The following is a 14,260-nucleotide window of genomic DNA, read 5'->3' on the forward strand; positions in this document are numbered from 1 at the left end:
AACACTGAAGATGTATTTTATGGATGTTACTGAAGAGTGATGCGTTTTATTAAGGTAAATAAGAAGTCAGGTAATACAATTGTGTCATTCAGAACAGGGGATGGAGTTAAATGTGCAAAATGGAGTTAAATGTGACTACTGTCACTAGTCAACATTCCAGCATGGATTTTAATTGAAACAGCAGTTTTATCTATAGTACACATATTTCTCAAAATACAAATGCATAATTCAAATTTTCTGAATTATTGGTCTGTCAGTCAATGACATTATTTACATTTTTTCAGTATACTGTGTTTGGTATTAATTGGTTTATCTATCAATTCCTTAATACAATTTAATTATGAATAATAAATAATAAATAAATAAATCAAGCATTTAAAATCTATTGTCCTGTGCAGTGTACTTGTTGTTACTGTTTGTATGCTAGAGTGGGTCATAACTGACCTCATGGTATTGTCATATCTTCTAAAACTGTACTATGTGGCAAAATGATTCAACAGAGTGCTCTGTTGCAACACTGCTGTGAAGGGTCCTCTACAACTTTGAGTTATATAAACTGTGTAACTATTCATTACTGTCATGTTAGATTGCCAAATGTGCATTAGGTTTGTACTTTGAACGTTTCTAATACTACCTTAATGCTACATTCATGAAAAAGCGTATGTTTGTTTAGGACTGTATGCAACCATTTGTACCTTCTTTAAAGTATGCCAAAACACTTACTAATACATTATTTACATTTATACATTACATAAAACTATTTAAAGACCATTTGTTTCACTCTAATTGAAAGACTAATACATACAAACAATTTTGCACACAAAGCTAGCTTAGACCATGGTTTTGCACTAACTAAGATTGTGATACAAACACCCTAACACACACACGCACGCACACATGCACGCACGCACACACACCTAGCTCAGTGTTAAATAATTAAAAAGAACTTGTACAGGCTGATTAAGCCCAGTGTGTCCATATAGCTTGGATTCATATTTTTAGAGTAAAGATTATTATTATTATTTTTTTAATTGCAGTCACTTGCCATTCTAATGTACACTTCTATTTACTGATCTTCAATTGTGAGGACAACTTTTTGGGGTGGGATAATTGCCTCTGTTTGCAATCCAGTTCTGCAACGCTGAATGAGCCATTAAGACACTGACATTGCCATTTCCCGCATCTCTTCCTGATGTGAACGCTTAACACAAAGAGATGTTTCACAACTGGAGCAGATCACATGGAACATTACTTCTGCTTCTGGCCAAAGACGTATTTTGAGAAAAACTCACACAAGTGCCTATGACTGAAATTTCAACAGCATGTGTATTAAAAAAATCTTGGAAGCAAAGAACTTCAACTGAATAATGAAACTCTTAATTTTGCACATAATGAAATGTGAAGAGTTCCTTTGTGTTGCATCCTGCTGTGATTTTACAATCTGTGCTTGATTATGGAAATAAAATTTAAAAACACCCATGCTTTCTATTACTCATGTATTCTGTTAACGAGCAGCCATAACACCAATAAAGACATTGTGGTTTGAGAGTACATAAATGTGGTTTGTGAGCAAAGTAGAACTTGTTCTTTGAAAAAAAAAAAAGGTTCATTTTTTTTAGTTCAACATGTGTGATTCCACAAGAGTCAACACAATATTGCAATGCGACGGTCACTTTTATTACGCTCCTTTCCTGGTCAGAACGTACAATATTGCTCGCTCTTAATAGGACTCATTTATCCAGTCACCAACCACACATTTATTTTACAGAGATGATTGGCTTTGTGTGGGTTTGTACAGTCCTTGTTAGCACTCACTTGCTCTCCACATGAACAGCATCACTCTGTGAATCATTTCACTCTATGACAATATGTGCACACTCAGAATGTTACAAATTTTTGATTACTCGTTAATGACATGCCTCGGCATGAGACTTGCTAATGTGAAGGGGACAATACCGAATGTATTCTGCAATATCTGCAGCCATAAAAGAGTTCCATTCAAAACAAACGAGAGGACTGTGACCAGCCAGGGTGCAGAGCTTCCACTTTCACAGAAAATGAAGCAGCTGTTTTCAGTCCACGGACATTTGTAATGACTGTTGCTGCCAAAAAATAGATGTGCATATCTCTCCTCAAAGAACAAACAGTGAAATCTGTCATGGTCATGAAGATTTAGGACATTTTTCGGTTAATCAGCTGCCTAAAGGTTTTTCTGCTTTGCAAGTAGCATATAAATGCATATCCTGAGTTTAAGTGAGTAATTCATGAGAGGTTTAAGACTGGGATTTAAGATGGATTGGGGTTAATAATGTATGTGAGGCTTTACTACTGTAAAAATGTAAAATGCAAGGGTTATGGCAAGAAGCTACTCCTGGTCTTCAGTAACACAACTCCTGCTGAAATAGTTATCACCAGCAGAGGGAGCTGTTACAAGATGCAAAACAAGACGCTGCTCAGGAGGGGTAGGTAGCATGAGTGCTCTGCATCGTAACCATGAAAATACCCCGTGTTCATTTTAAATTACAGTTTTTCAATGGGATTCACCCACAATGACAGATCTCTCATTGCTTTTTTATGTTGGCTTTCCAATTTTAACGAAATTATATTTTGTCCTGTGAGTGAATGGGCCATGAAATAAAATGCATCACTAAACTGGTCTATCACACATCCACTGGTAAGTAAATACCATGCGTCTAGCACAAATAAAGAAAATCAGTTTAGACATCTCCTGAGGGTGGCTGTTGCTGGCTGCCTGATTGTTTAGACAAGTCGTGCAAACTTTAGTGGGGACACCACCAGGAGGTCCATACTGCTACTTCTCCCTTTACTTCGGTACTCAGACACTCCATCGTAGAGCTCAAAACAGCTCAGGGGCTTTGATCTACACTGAGAAACGGGTCTGAGAAAATGAGCACTAGCATTGTAACTGGCTCGTCAATTAGAAGAATTCCAGTCATCTTTGTCAGCTGGCTGGGCTACGGAGGTGGCCACAAAGCTCAGAGCCATGTGTAAGAGGTGCATTGAATGCGTGAGTCTTCTATTTAAAGACAAACGCCTGTGTCTCTTTTTATTTTGTCATAAGATAGTTAAGTTCATAAGATAGAGATGACATGACACGTCAGCTCCTCCGCAACGAGGTCCACCGGGACCACCGTGGGAAGCGTGACAAACTGAGAACCACAGTGTTATTTCCCTAGTATTTGAGTACTTTACCGAGTGCGAACGTGTGTGTTTGTGCGTGCGTGCGTGCATGCATCCTTATTTTATCTGTCCCTGTCCCCTCTATCCTCACCTGACCTGGAAATTGATCGAGGTCCACTATTTTTAAAAAACATTCCAGCCCATTATGTGCTCCTTGAAGGAGATAGGAGTGTGGAGCTAAGAATACTTCAGCAAGGAAACATGAGTGCATCCTTGGGGGAAGTATTTTTTTGGAATGTGCGACGTATAAACGATCGACCGGTGGAACTATCTCTTCCCATCTGTAACTGACATGACATCAAACTGATGCTTGAAAGAGCAAAGACATTCAATTTGCCTAATGCACATTCCTGTCCCTTCTTTGCATCCTTCCCTTGCATCCTTTTTTGAGTGGACCTAAGGAGCTTGGAAAGAACATGAGGAAAGAATAGAAGGAAGTAGAAATACACAAATGGAATGAGCCCTTAGACTAACATTTGGTCAAACAAAGCTAAAAGCATAGCTAACATTAGAGAGCATTTCTTGGGCAAATTTTTTTTTTGCAGACCTTGCCATAATATTGTTATTCTAACCAACTAGTCAGTAGCTAATAGCAGATAATCTTTTCCTGGACTTTATCAATGAAAAACCAAACAATAATTTATCAAAATTTCCACAATCCTATTTATGAATTATTTTGGATTGTATCAAGCCAAACTACTTTAAAAAGATATTGGATTATACTTCCAAGAACCTGTAATTTCTTGCAGTAATTCACTTCTGCCAGCTGACTCCATCTTCTTTTGCCATACAGTTGCTAAGGAGGGTGGGACTTGTGGATATGTTTCTAATGGTCCATTAATTAGGATGTTAACAGAGCAATCCTAATGATTGATGGCAATGGAGTTCTAGAACACTGAATTTGACACTGATTTTTGACAAAAATAATAATAATAATAATACAAATAAAAATAAAATCTTCTCTTGAATGGTTAATTACAGGAATTGAATATGGCTAATTTATCCCTTTACAATCCGTTTTGTCGACAGTGCCCAAAGGTAACAGATAACTGAATTTCAGCAATGGAAATGTATAGATTGAATCCCATCAAAGGTGATGTGTAGACTGTACCGCATCAAAGGTAAAGTATAACAGCACTGTTGTTTCGGTATTTAGTGGATGTTCTTATCCTGAGTGACTTACACAGATGACCATTTTAACATATTTTTGCAGCTGGATATTTACTGAAGCAATTTAAGTTAAGTGCCTTGCTCAAGGGCACAATGGCTGTACCCTACCTGGGAATCAAACCCACAACCTTTGAGTCCAGGAAGCCCAGTTCCCCAACCATTATGCTACAGAGAGCAGAAACTATGACCTAATAAATAATCTCTGCAGTAAAACATTTACATTATATTATTTATAGTAGTGCCTATGTTGAAATGACAATATGTCATAGAATTCACGGAAAGGATTTCTTTAAGGCTAAAACAATTCATGCAAGTCAAGGAAAATGATGGTAATGCATCTCTTATCCTGTTACGTAGGAAGTTGAGAGTCACACAAGTCTAAAACATGAATTAAGGCAAAAAAATATATCTTGCTGTATTTTTCATTGACAGAGTAATATGTCACATGTATGAGAGGACCTTTATTTGAAGTAATATTTTGTTGCTGAGATAATTTCGTGTCATTGTATTTCCTACTTAATTTTTGCTGGCTTACACAAACTACACATATCAGATTTGTGTTGTCTCTGCACACCTCTCATGTATAATATGGTGCAGTATGATGTACTGTAGTACACAGTACCATGGCACTGTGGTAAACTACACAAAATTTGTATTTAAAAAGTAAAATATATGATAGTGTACACTAAGGTATACTGAAGTATGTATTATAGGATAGCATAAAAACATGTCCTATTGGTGATGGTGAAGTATTCCCATGGGGAAGTAATATTGTGCACTAAGACACTTCAAACGGATCTATCAATATTTGTATCTATAGCAGACCTATACATTTTTGTTTTGGATTCAAATACTTTTGTTTGCTTTCTATAACCAATAAAATACTCTCAAAAAGTGCAAACCCCACCTGGTCATATTGGCAGGCTCAATTGCACCACGCAAGATCAATACAGCACAGAAAAGTACTTGAATCCAAAACAAATATGTACTGTATTTGACCTAGGTCTGATCTATAGTAACATTAACTTTTAGAGTTTATTAAAACACATTTAATTTACATACACTGAATCAAAGGGCAATTTATCACCTACTCAAGCCAGAAGCACATAATAACACCAGCTGTCTGTCAAAGGAAAGTCCAAACATGGCTCTCTCCATGGAGGCACTACCTCGGCTGGTGTCTCAGCTCAGAAAATCACAATCTCAATTATGCACATGCCATTCTGCGTAATAAATAAAGATGTCCACATTTCTGTGGTTCCTTAATTTCAAATATATTTAATGCTAAATGCAGTTGCCCTTCAAATTTATTTGACAAAAACATACGGCCAAAGCACAGCACATCTAGAAACTGTGATTGTTTCCTTATCAGCAGCCCTTCTATCATTAGAAATTACTGAATGTCTAGTATCTCCCCCAAGGCTGGTTTCATAAGACATCAAACTGGCCTTTGTGAGGCATTCCTCTAGTAATGTTTCCAGCCTACACTTCTCAAGTGACTTACTGACAATAGAGACTTGTTTAGCCGAAATTCAGTCTTTAGCAGGTTCTAACTGGCTTGGCCTTGCCATTACAAATATATCAATTGTCAAATAAAAGAGATACTTTCTAACGGCCATGAATGTGTCACAGTCTTCAGTCATTCACAGCTTTGTATGTCTACCTTGTTGACGTCTGTACGTGACGTCTTCAAAGCAGGATGAGTGACTCAGATGTCAAATGCAGTTACAAGCCTATGGCTGCTCGCTCAGTTATGTTCTGAGGATGATCTGACAGGACCTTTACACGATAGCAGGAAAAAGTTAATATACACCAGTAGTTGAACCTTCTTTTCTTATCTTTGAAAGCGTAGAACTTTATTAAAAGAGAAAATCAAATTGTATTCAATCACAAACGTGGAGTATGAATGCACGTCAAAATTAGCATTTGGTCCAAATTGTTTGTCTGACAGGAAAAAGGCATAGTAAGGCCTTGATTTAAATTCTCGGGTCTTTGTTTATCTTACAAATCTACATTTAATTTTCTGACTGAATGTCAACCAGAATGTGACTTGCATGCAATGCACAGAGAGGCAGCGAAGAGGTGGAGTGAAAATGTTAGTGAATCTGTCCTCGGGCTCTGGGTTCCTCCACCCAGCACATCTATCTCTAGCCTGCCTGGGAAAGCAAACAGCTCTCCGATTTTAAAAATGTGCTAGGTAGTTTACAGACACCTCAAAATAGAAATTGATCTGTGCTCTACATTGAGCTCCTGTCAAAGACACTAGTAAGCCTGAAGATGGGGATCAGTCTTACTCAAAATGACTGCTTGTAAAATTGGTGTGTTTTTGTGGAAAAAAGGCAAACTCCAAAACTGAACATGCTGTCGCTGTAGCATTGCAAAATCGCTATGTGCTGCATACATTCAGCGGTGAAAAATATTACCACTGACCAACTGATTTATGCAGATTTTGTTTTCTATTCTCCTACATAGTAAGAGACAATGGATAGGAATACATGCTTTTTCATGACATTTGAATTCAAAATAACCAGACAGCTCTGGCCAGTCCATTTATAGAGTGCAATGATCTCAATGCACGTTTGTGATCATAGCTTGTGGAAACAGTTAAAGTAGTGAACTTCTCAATGCAATTCAAGAATGTGATAAGTTCTAATGTGGTAAGAATTATTAATTTATTCCAGTGAGAGCACCAGGCGCCCCGCTGTTAGTAAGACTGCATGATTACAGGAGCTCTTAGTGTTCTTATGTTATCAAAGGCAAGTAAGCTTTCACGCTTTCTTTTGATCTTGGTGAATCACAGAGGAGTAGCTGATTTGTTTTCGGTTTGCATATAATGAGGTCTCAGGTCATCTGAGAAACTTCTGTGGCTTTTCTTCAAGGGAAGAGGTTTGTTGTTTGTGGGTCTTTTGTGTGTAGTACTTGATTGATTGAGTGAGTGCATTTCTTGGCTGCGTGCTGTGTGTCTGAAATGTAATTTGTCTGGCTGTAATAACTCCATGATCTACACTTTTTTTCTAGGATCAAGCTTAGCAATGCAAACTTTTGGTACAACTTACCACTTGGATATGAATTCTGTTGTTCATTCATTAATGATTGAATGAATGAATCATTGCATTTATATAGCATTTTTCTAAAATCTCAGGATTTGAACTCGCAACCTTCTTTATACAAGACCAGATACTTTTCCCTGGTTATGCAAGTCATAGCTCTGATATTTCAAGTCACTTTTTACATTGCGATACGTAACAATCACTTAACAGACACTCTTATCCAGGGCAACTCAAAAATGTGGAGAGTGACAGTGTATAATCCGTAGTGTGAAAGATGGATTTTATGACTGTCAGTCTGTAGCCATCTCCACCTGTCCATTTGATCCTGAGCAAAGCCATGCACAATTCGATGAACTTGGTGCAAAATATCATTGAAATATATTGACATGCAGTATATAGTTATACGTTCTTCTACATCTGGACTGCAAAGAAGGTTTGCGGTCTAGATGTACTGTAGAAGACCTCCCGCTTGATTCTGTTACAGTCTTGATGAAGATTGTCACACAGAACTTCAAATCACAAAAAAATTTCAAAAATTAAAAAATACATTTAAGTAATGCCTAAATATTTTTGGGATACAGCAGAATAAATATTTCCCAGTTTAACACCAAAGGCTTTTGTCAGTTGTTATCAGGTACTGTGAGAAGGATTTGTTCTTATGGGCAGGTTTTCCCTCATCAATTGACAGTATGTTTTAAAAAAAATAAAAATAAAAATTAAATTCCCTGTGGAATAAAAATCTTGCTTTTAAGTCTAGAGATAATCAGCAGCATAAAATATCTAGGTAAGAGTTAGGAAAGGCAGTTTAAAAAGCAAAATTTGAATTTTGAGAGGGACTGGAGAACAAGCTTAATGGCAAGGACAGTAGAGCGGTGTGGCAGGGCTTAGACCAGATTACTAACCGCAAATCAAAAGCACATTTTGCGATGAGGATCCCAACCTCTCTGATAAACTGAATGTATTCTACTGCATGTTTGACAAATCTGCAAGAATTCAGAATGTGCCGGTAGCCATGCGTTAAATCCCAAAAATCCACCCAAATTACAATACAGGGAACTACAATGGACAGTAACAGATTTTTAAAAAATGGATTACACGCCAATACAAACATACAAAACACATTACCATATAAAGGTTGACATGATGGTCCAGTCAGTAAACAGGCCAAAGCCAAACTACGTACCCAAAACAAACCATCGGTAGTGTCCCTCCCTACCAAGGAAAAGCAAAAGGAGACAGTCTTTCGGCCAGCACCTTCTCTACTCTGACCCAATTATCTGAAAAGGTGTTGAAACAAAGAAAGACTGCCTGACCACCTGCAACCTACAATAGAAAAGTACACTAACATGAAACTAAAACAGAAAACAAAACATGTGACTTAACAGTAGCTTAAGAGTTCTAACGCACAAGCAAGCCAACTAAAAACAAAAGATGCAGTCAAGGTGTCAAAGGAAGGCCGATATCGACAGAGAATTCAGGTTTTCATTCATTTTGGGCCGTCAGGTGGACACAGGTGTGCATCATCTGCAATCGGGTAATCAGGTCTTCAGTCAGCTCAACTGCAGGACCCAGACAGAGGCACACAGAAACTCCATAAAACAAGAAGATGTAACACCATGGACCCACCTTAGATTATTGAGGAACATGAGATGAGGCCACTACAAAGCAAAAACAGCTGCAGGGCCAGGCCAGGGGTGTATTCCAACCACTTTTTTTCTCCATTCCTTTTTTTCTCTAGACTCCTTGCCTTGTATGGAAAGCTAAATGGGTCAAAAATATGTGAAACTGACATCTGGAATCACGTGTTGTCAACATGAGCTCATTCCATTTGCTTATTTTATCTCCTTGTTTCCTTTCCTTGCTCCTAGCTCCACCCCATTGGTGGATGCAAGGAAAGAAAACAAGAAAAGGATGTAGGGACGGAGGAATCGAGGAAACGTTCACAAGGCAATTGGAATGACCTTGCTCTTTCAGGCATCGGTTTAAAGCCAGTTAGTTATAGACATGGCAGATGGGGAGGGGTGGATCCACAGGTCAATTATTATTTGAAAAAAATAATTCTGAAAAAATACTTCCGCAAAGGATGCACTTGTGTTTCCTAGCTCAAGAATTCTTTCAGAGCCTCCTACCTCCTTGAAGGAGCATTGAACGGGTTGGAATGTCCTCAAACATGGTGCACCTCGATCAATTTTCAGGTCAGTCAAGGACCTCGGAAACAAAGGACAAATAGAATTAATGATTGGAATGCACCCACATTGACAACGTGTGATTCCAGGTGTCAGTTTCACGTAATTTTTGTCTCTTTGGCTTTCCATACTTGGAAAGGAAGCAAGGACAGGAAGCAAGGAGGTAAAAAAAATAATAAGCCGGTGGAACGCACCCCATCAGCCACCCTAAAGTACTGTTCTCGCCAACTAGCCCCTGTTTTTAATGACATCTTTGGCTGGTCTCTGACAGCTTGCTAGGTTCCATCAAGTTTTAAGTCAGCTGTGATAGTACTGGTGCTTAAGAAACCCAGTGTCAGTTGTTTGAATGACTACAGGCCAGTTCTGTTATAATGATGGTGTTTGAAGGCTGAGGCTGAAAAAAAGGTTTCCAAAGCAGATCTAAACCCATATCAATTTGCTTATGGGGAAAATAGGTCAGCAGATGATGCTGTTTCTTTATGCTTTCACTGCATATAACAATATCTTGACGGTCCTGCTACCTATGCCAGGGTTTTGTTAGTTGATCATCGCTTTGCCTTCAATACAATCTTTCCTTTGAGGCTTTTTGACAAACTACTAACACTAGGAGTCAGCCAAGGCCCATGCCACCAGGTATTGGGCTTTCTACGTAACAGAACACAAGTGGCAAACACATAAACAACGTTTTCTCTATACAGAACTCTGAACACTGATGTCCTCAATGCTGTGTTTCATCCCCACTGTTCAATTCAATCTACACAACTGACTGTAAATCAAGTTCAGAGTCTGTTAAAATCATAAATATTTCTGACAAGACTAGCTGGTATCATCTCCGGTAATGATGAATCTGCATACAGGGGTGAGGTCAGGGCCCTTGTCAGATGGTGCTCTGAGACAAACCTAGAGCTAAGTATAGAGAAAACCAAAAACAAGCACAATTCTTCAGTCACTGGAGATAAACAGGATATCGATTGAAAGGGTGGAGAATTCTCATTCTTAGGCATAATAATCTCAGACACACTTACATGGGAAACCAATATGACAGCTACAATTATGAAATCATCAGAGAATACTTCTTGAGAAAACTAAAGAAGCTCAGGGTTTTTCAGACGGCCATTTTGTTCCTCTACAGGGCAGTGGTTGACAGCGTGCTGATTTTCTCAGTTGCTGTCTAGTAGAACACATCAGCACAGGACAGGAAACATTTGGAGGGGGTAGTACACTCTGCTGCCAGGTTAATTGGCCGCGACCTCCCTTCAGTGTCCTCGACTTTCCATTCTCTTACCCATCGCAAGGTCCTTTGAGCCCTCTTACCCATCCACTTTCTTTGACGTGCTCCCATTTGGGAGGAGATGGAGGTCCATTAGTACCAAAACTGGTAAATTCAAAAATTGCACTTACTCTGTAGCAATCTGATGGTGAACACTGAATGCTTAAGTCCATGATCCTGTCCAACCACAATGTGCACATTTATGGTGTTATGTTTTTTAAAAATATTTCTTTCTTTAATATGTTTCTGTATTAGTGTTCTACTGTATATTCATTAGTATTGTCTTGAGTGTGTATTACTGTATGTGTGTTGTGGTCTGTGTTGTATTGGACCCTGGAGCTGCACTGCTGAAAATTCAACTTCAGTTAAAATGGCAATAAAATATTGAATTGATGTGGTATCGTTTTTTATGAAAAAAAAGCCTGCATTGCATTTGTTGTTGTTTTGCATAAATGTGTAGATTATTTTTATATATTCTCAAGAGCGCACATTAAATACATTCTAATTATATAACATTAAATTGCTAATTAAAATTCTCTATGTCCAGAATTCAAAGTAATGGTTTACAAGAGCATCATGGTGCTGCAAAGCTGTGTTTTCCTGATAGAGCTTAGAGTCACGGGTTCCTACAGATCTGCCAAAAGCCAGCATCACGCTCTCATTAAACTGCGGATGTGGAAACAATTCACATCCAAGTTGCATATTAGAGTTCGGCAACACGGCAACATGAATGACGCAGGTCTTCTTTAAACTTAATTGGGAGAAATTGGCTGTGCTTGGCACAGCTCTTCCAAGGCCAAACACTCCCCTCAAATTACCTGAATACAGTCACTCAAGGCAGGAAAACTCAGGCATGTTATTGCTTAATCAAGAGGCAATTAACCAGCTTGAGGGTGGGGGATTGACACCTCTCTGGTGCAGACTTCTCTTGTTCTGTAACATAAGGACTTCTTAAGATTAACCCTTAATTGAAAAAAACCAGGTTAATCACTGCACAAATGTACATGTGTGAGTCTGATAGATGGTGGCATTTCACAGGCAAAAGAAGAGACGTAAATTCATCCTTGGACTCTGAGCTGGAGGGACTTTGCTGTGGTTCTCACTGCCAGAGCTAAGCCCTTGCTTATTGTGCGCAGATCTTAACTGTCCGTCACAACCACCTACAGTCAGCTTCTGTAGATTTGTCACAGATTAAATGACTACATAAGACTACATTTCCATTTGTGAGTAATCTAAGCAATCCATACATTTTTTTTAAATGTCCAGAGTTACATCAGTTAACTTGGAAAACACCCTGCTGCTGCCTCCTGATATCAAGACCCTGATGTCAACAGCCAATAAAAACAACCCTCATGCCGCTCTTAAAACTCTATAAACCTTTCACATCGCTTTTGCAAAAAGCACATAGAGTACGTGAAAAGCATATTTTCTATGTTTGAGTGTTTGTGTCTGAGAGAGAAGAATAAGGGAAAGAGAAGGAAAAGGCAGAAGATCTGCACGGTGAGGAAGAGGCAACAGGGCCTTAAATACCCAGGGAACCTTGACAAAGCCTGCTCATTTCCTGTTTCCATGGAGATGTTTTGGAGATGGACCGCTGAAAGAGGAGAAATGGACAGAGGGAGATAAAGAGACTGAGATGAGAGGTGGAAAAACTGAAAAAGTGTGAGATGAGGAAAATGGAAAGAAGGAGAGTTGCAGACACTACAGACGGAATGGCGTGAAGCTGGCCTACTCCGCTGTTCTGCCGCAGGACCCTGAGTGACATTAGCTCTGACATCCGTTACAAAGGAAAACACGAGCCTGGGCTGTTATCATCAATTTCCTTAATGACCTCCCTGCCCTCCCACACATGCACACGTCCACACACAATGTACACACCAGTGCACACACACAAATGCATGCATGTGAGCACACACATGTGCACACACACAAACACATGCACGAGGACACACACCATGTACACACATGTGCACGCACACACACGCATGCACGTGCACACACAAAATGCAGACACAGATGTACACACACGCAAACGCATGCACGTGGACACACAAAATGCAGACACAGATGTGCACACACAAACGCATGCACGTGGACACACACCATGTACACACACAAATGCATGCACGTGAGCACACACCATGCACACATGTGCACACACACAAACACGCACGTGGACACCCACAATGCAGACACATATGTGCAAACACACACACATGCACGTGGACACACATGCTGTGCTCATTACAGTGAGCAGGAGGCCTCCTTCATAGAGGAAAGACTGGTGGAGGCAGCGCATACACCACGCTGTTTGATACCTCCCTGTAAAAGTGGTTCTGGCCCCTGGAGTCCTGTGGGGCCCTGTGCTGCTGTGTATAGTGAAATCTGGGTTTTGAGTTGCTACAATTTCCGGTTCACTGTGACCTTTAGGCTCCAGATAGCATGCATACAACACTGGGGTCAAAATGAAACCCTGATTTATGGATGGGAGAGGTGGAGCGCGAGTACTGGAAACTGAAACATGGAAATGATCAGAAAAGCCAAGCTAAGAAGCATGTTCAGCATCCTACTTCTGCACTGGACTTTCTGCTGGGGGCTAACAAAGTAACTGGCATATATATCACATGTCATGTGCAAAATATAACTAATAAACACACATTATTTTAAAAATACTCTCATACCATGTCTTGTGCCTGTGTGAGAGGGGGGCTTGCAGGTGATTATAGTTAAATTAATGAGCTCATGTGAATATAGGTTATTTTAGGTCAGAGTAAAAGCAAGAAACTTAAATGTGACCAGGAGATTTTAATAAAAACCCCTCCATTAACCCAACCCTGTTCCCCAGCTGCTGAAAAGGCATTCAACGCTGGACATTTTTCTTGTATTTTGCTTTTTGTTTTTCTGTAATCAGAATAAATAAACGCTTAAGAAGAGATATTTATTAGACACTGAATGGGTGGCAGACCAATTTATCTTTTAATGGAGGCTAAATGCTTTCATTGTGTCTGGCCTATTCAGTTTTATAATGAAGATGTTAGACTACAAAAGGATACTTATGTTTGTGCTTCTGTGCGGTGATGTTTTAATAAGGGAATTTGCATGCAAGTGAAAGGATGCTAATTTATTTATCATCCCCCAAGGGTAAGAGGCCACTCAAAGGAAATCATTCTTCAACGAGCTGACCTGCTGGTTCTGTGTCCTTCTCACACTGTCTAAAACATATTACGTCAGGTCCAATATGACAAGAGGAATGTGGACTACCTTTCCCGGTCAGAAGTGAAAAAAGAAAAAACTGGCTCACGAGGCTAGAATGGTACAGACTGATTATGATTTGTTATGCTGGAGAAATCATTCATGATTCTCTTACCATTCCCTTAACATGT

Source organism: Anguilla anguilla, chromosome 9 (assembly GCF_013347855.1).
Source record: "Anguilla anguilla isolate fAngAng1 chromosome 9, fAngAng1.pri, whole genome shotgun sequence".
NCBI classification, from domain to species: Eukaryota; Metazoa; Chordata; class Actinopteri; order Anguilliformes; family Anguillidae; genus Anguilla; species Anguilla anguilla.